This window comes from Chenopodium album, chromosome 15 (genome assembly GCF_948465745.1).
Source record: "Chenopodium album chromosome 15, dcCheAlbu1.1, whole genome shotgun sequence".
Lineage (NCBI taxonomy): Eukaryota > Viridiplantae > Streptophyta > Magnoliopsida > Caryophyllales > Amaranthaceae > Chenopodium > Chenopodium album.
Window position 1 is genome coordinate 40516928 of NC_137848.1, and position 5867 is coordinate 40522794.

Here is a 5867-nt window from a genome sequence, read left to right on the forward strand (position 1 = left end):
GCTAATTGCAAAGTAATCTTGGAAGGTAAAAGTTCTCCTAGACCTAATCTTTGATAAACCGAATATGGCATAAGGCTAACACTAGCTCCTAAATCACATAAGGCATTATCAATTTGGGTCTTGTTAATGGCACAAGGGATGGAAAAATTTCCGGGATCCTTCAACTTAGGAGGCATCTTGTTCATGATAATTGCACTACAATGTTCGGTAAGGCTAATTGTCTCCATCACATCACAAGTACTTTTTCCACTCAAAATCTCCTTAAGGAACTTAGCATAGTTTGGCATTTGTTCAACAACATCGGTGAAAGGAAGAGTTAGATGAAGTTGCTTAAGCATCTCTACAAATTTCCCAAATTGCTCATCCAACTTATATCTATTATATCTTTGGGGATAGGGAAGCCTTGGTTTGCAAACCTCTTTCTCTTTCTCTTTCTCTATCACCTTCTCTACCCGTCCCTCATCAACATTTTCACTCAAAGGACATTCATCACCTTCAACTTCAATGGGACTCTTACTAGTACTCTCTTTAGCAACACTCTTCTTAGGCACACCTCCCTCAAGGACCCTACCACTTCTAGTAACAATGACATCCATAGGGTTCCTAGAATCTAGGTTAGGTGGAGTCAAAGAAGAAGAGTTTGCATATCCCTTGAACATACTAGTCAATTGAGAAAGTTTTTCACTTAAATCCTTGTTATAAGCCAACATGTAATTAAACTTCTCTTCATTCAAAGCCATATAAATTTCCAAAGTTTTGGCTTGTTTCTCAATGATACTTTCCAAAAATTCCCTAGAAGAAAATGATTGATCATAGGAATTATCACTTGAACTTTGAGCATTTGGAACTAAATCAATTGGGGAACCTCTTTGAAAATTTGCTTGAAAATATCCCCTAGATTGATTATTCCAATTACCCCTAGTTTGATTTTGGCTCCTTTGTCGACCATGGTTATCATAACCTTGATTATGATCCCCATGTCTATGGCCATGACCATGACCATTACAACCATGATGGTTATAGTTACCATGAATCCCTTGGTATCCATGATTTCTACAACCTCCATTTTGGTTATAATCATCATGATTCATATGATAATTCCTATTTCCAACATTCCTTTGAACATCAATTCTAGGTTCACAAACATGATTATTGATATAATTCACATGTTCCATTTCACTTCCATCACATTCATTACAAGGAACATTTGGGCACATAGAAGCATTATTATCATTCATTCCACATAATTCACAAGGCCAACATTCCACAATCATGCAACAAGAAGAAAGATTAGAGTTAGAGTGAGAAGATGTACCTCTCCCCTTAATTTGGGAGGGAAGAATTGGAGCTTGGGAAGGGGGCTTCTCAATCTTTTCTTTGAGAGACATAACTTCTTTCCCTAAATCCGCAATCAAAGTAGTCAAATCATCGATGGCACTAAGTTGTTCGATTGAGTAACCCTTGTTTGTTGGTTCTCTCTCCACTTCTTGCCAATTCATGTAATGACGAACCACTTCATCAATTGCATCAACCACTTCTTCTTCCGTTTTGTTCATAATTGGGCCTCCGGCTCCGGCATCCAAACTTGCTCTCCCATGAGAACTTAACCCACCATAGAAGATATGTATGATTTGATAGGTAGGAATCCCATGGTGTGGACACTCCCTTTGATAATCCTTAAATCTTTCCCATGCTTCATAGAGACTTTCATTTGGCTTTTGCTTGAACCCTTGAATCAAAGCTCTTGCCTCCGCCGTCTTCTTTTGAGGATAGAAACGGAACAAGAAAGCTTTGGTGACATCATCCCAAGTTCTCAAAGAATTGGGCTTCACTTCCTTATCTAGCCATTCCAAAGATCTTCCTATGAGAGAGAAAGGGAACAACTTAAGGCGGATGATCTCTTGAGATACTCCATTGACTTTGATTGTGTTACAATATTTTTCAAACTCCTTAAGATGGTTCAACGGGCTCTCATTCTTAGCCCCACTATATTGTATCCTCTCAATTAGGGTGATCATTGCCGGCCGAATTTCAAAGTCAATTTTCGGTGTTGTAGGTGGAGCTATGCCGCTCTCATACCTATATGCACCGGGCACTCCTAGTTCCTTCAAGGCAACTCTTGAATTTCCTCCCATGGCTTGGGATCTATGCATACAAGACTCAAAGAAAATATTAGTAGCACGGCTACAAGTGTAGCCTAAAGTGTATAATCTTTTTGTATTTTGCAAATAAAGTGAAATAGACTCAACAACAACATGCACTCAAAGCACCATTCCCCGGCAACGGCGCCATTTTGATGGGATGAAGAACGGTAGGTCGTTGGGCTACCACCCCACCCAATCAAACAAAATTTGTAACTCAACTAACCCCTATTTAGTGTAGTGGTAAGTCAAGGTCGAACCCAAAGGAATGGAGGTCGAATGCACAATGCCTAAGTCAAGCTATTCCGAAGTCTAGTAGGGGTTTTATGGTAGAAACTAGAGCTAAGCTAGGCAATGCAAAAAAAGCTTGTACTAAACAAATGCAAAGGCACTAGGGGAATGGATCCACATGCATCAACAACGAATTTCAATCAACTTGGGGATTCAACCAATCAAGTCAAGCAATGTGAGGGAAAACCGAAATTGCAACCAAGAGAGTACATCAAGCTATTCTCCTAGAGGTCTAATTAGCGTCAACTACATCAAACACTAGCTAGGAAACATCACAAGATATCTCAATCGAGTAAATGCAAGCCACAAATCAATGGTCCGTATCAATGTGAACTCACAATGCAATCTAGTGTGAATAACAAGGGTGATCAAGCCTAATCAAGCACACACATGCACAAAATCAATCAACCAATTTAATCACATTATCAACTCAATCAATTTCCCCCAAATTAATCTCATTTCATCATCAATACATGCTTCACCACTACCCTAGCAAATAAACTACTCACAATCCATGAAGAACATCAAAATCAAAGCTAAACTAATCATCATTTCCAAATTCATCAATTGAAATCAAATTGAAACCAACAAATTCAATCAAAATCTATCAAACTATCAATTAACCAAATCAAACAACAATACTAATGAAATCAAACATTAAATTGCATTAAAGAGTAAAGAATCCTTACAAACTTGATAGAAATCAAATCAAATGTAGCAATCTTCAATCATCAATCATCAAACCCACATTTTCTCTCTTTAAAAATGCTAAGAACTAGTGTTTTTCTCTCTCTAAAAATCTAATCTAATCTAATTCTCTACTAATGAATATCTAATTCTCTCTCCATAAAAGGAAAGAAATAACTATCAATACAAAGAGGAAGTTGGGATTGAAGTCCAAAAATAGACCCACGCCGGTGCGGGCGCTCGGAGGAGAGAGAGTGGCGCGCACGGGAACACACCCAGAAAGGTGCGCCCGCACGCACCTGGTGTGCGGCCGCACTCGACAGATGTGCGGCCGCACACTCCTCGAGTGCGCCCGCACAACGCTGCTGCTTCCTTCTCTTCTTCTTCGTCCTAGCTCATGCGGTGCACACATCCTAGATGATGGTGATGGAGGGCAAGGTAGGCAGGAACTTTCTTGAATTTCTTGAAGGGCATAAGCCATGAGAAAGGCATATACAAGACCTTGAAGCATGCTCCTTGGACCTCCCTTTGACTTGAAACTTCTTGCACAAGCTTTAGGCATGAAAATCAATGGAAGACCATGGAGGGGAAGCTCGGGAATCCTTTGACAATCAATCACAACCTACAATCAAAGGATAAAAAGCAAGTAAAAGGGAAAAATAGCAAGTAAACTAGAAAATGCATAAAATAGAGAAACTAACTACAAAAAGCATGAAATGAAGAAAACTAGAATAAAATTAAGGAAAACTAAAGAAAAGAGAGATAAAATGAAATAAAATTTATCCAAAAAGGGACCAAATGAGTGCCATAAATGTCACTCATCACCAAGAAAATCAAATTAACTTGGTTTTGTGATGTGGACACAAAAAGTAGAAAATAAGTTATGGTTTGGGGAAATAGGCTAAGAATTTAGTTGATTTATGAGATGTATTAGATTGTATATGGTTTTAAGCACTCCAAAGATTAAATACTTGACCCGACCAATAATGGCGGTGAAAGGTTGTTCATCACCGGGTTTGGTTTTGGGGAGACATTTTTAGGTGTCTACAAATACGAAGTAGCAAAATATGTCAATCCAAGTACATTTAAGTGCAAGATAAGTAAAATTCATTTTATTTATAAACATGCTTTCGAAGACTCAAGTCATGAAATGCATAACAACATTAATTCTTAAAAGTTACCTTTTCAAATAAATCTTTTCCAACTCAATAATTCCAATACTCAAAATTCCAATAAATATCAATATAGTTTTCAAAGCATTAAAAATTCATTCCTTTTTCCAATTTCCTCTCCTAAGAGTGCACACCCCCCCCCCCCCACCAAGTCAATTTCTTTATTTAAAAGGCTATTCTTGAAGAAAGACTAGGTCATATAAATTTCTTAGTTTTATCAATCAAATCCGCATAGTGGGATTAAGTAAACATGCTTGTAAAGCTATAATAGATAATTCAATAATTCCTCATAAAATCAACCTTAAAGAAGTTCCAATTCAAACCCTTAAATAATTCCATACTCTTTCAAAATCAATTCCTTTAATCAATCAATTCAATTTATTTAAACATGATATTAAAATCAATCCTTCAAATATATTTATAAGAACATATATTAAAATCAATTCTTCGAACATACTTTATTTCGTTCATAAATCATATTATTCAATTTAATTCAAACATGATTCAATTCACATAAAACATGTTGATCAATTCAAAGCACTTTATTAAAGTATCTAGCCACCTAAACGTACCTTGATTTCGAATCTTAAACCAACACTTCACACTTTAGTTTAATCACGAAAGCACCTTGCAATTAATATAACCATAAGGTTATCACAACATCTTTTTGGAATTAGGCTCGACAACAAGTACAAGCTGATGGATGTTATTGTTGAGTCCGATTGTAAATTAAAGTTGTGATGGATCATCTTGACAATGCAACTACATTATTTTCTCTACGATTTGGATAACATCTTGGATGATGTATTAGATCTTAAGTCTCGCTTTTCTATTGTATCTTTGTAATACTATGTATTTTTATAATATTTTCATATATATAAATTATTTATTTTATTTATTAAATGATTCATTTCATTTTAAAAGAAATTAATTATTTAAATAATATGTAAGTGTGTATAAATTAATTGAGTCATGAATTGAGGCAATAAAAGCTTTTTGAATTGGGTCAATTTTATTTAAATGATTAGATCAACTTATTGGAAAGTTAAGTAAACTTAAAAACCCAATAAGTTGGCCCCAAAGGAAAAGTTAAGGGGGAGTAGGATTTAGTAATGGCAGTTTTGTAATTATGAGTTTTTATTTTAAAAGGGGGGTATAAATACTTTAAAACCTCAAAAATTTTACACTTAAGATTCATTATTGTCAGATTTCACACAAAAACCCCAAAAGTTCTCTTTTTATTTTCTCTCTCCTTTTTCCCTTATTTTTTCCTCATGTTTTTCTCTCTTCTCCCACGCCAATCTCTCTCTTCTCCCCCTCACTCACGTCGGCAGCCACCGGCGACCATTGCCGGCCATCTTCTCTCTTTCTCTCCTCCTTTTTTGGTTCGGTATTATATATATATATAAAATAAAATAAAAAATATTTCTCTTCCTAATTTAATTTTAGTGTTTTGCTATTTTAAATGCATGATTTCAATTATGTTTTGGTATTAATTTTGGGAATATGATGTTAAATTATTCATATAAATTTCAAATTTTTATTTAATCAAGAACCCTAATTTATGAACCCTAAA

At 35.6% G+C, this 5867-nt stretch overlaps 1 non-coding gene across 1 annotated transcript; it reads left to right on the forward strand.

The window, feature by feature from the left end:
- The first annotated feature begins 1644 nt into the window (after positions 1-1644).
- On the forward strand, positions 1645-1750 carry LOC145583543 (small nucleolar RNA R71). Its single transcript, XR_014100183.1, has one exon. It is a non-coding gene; the product is annotated as a small nucleolar RNA R71 (small nucleolar RNA).
- The last annotated feature ends 4117 nt before the right edge of the window (positions 1751-5867 follow it).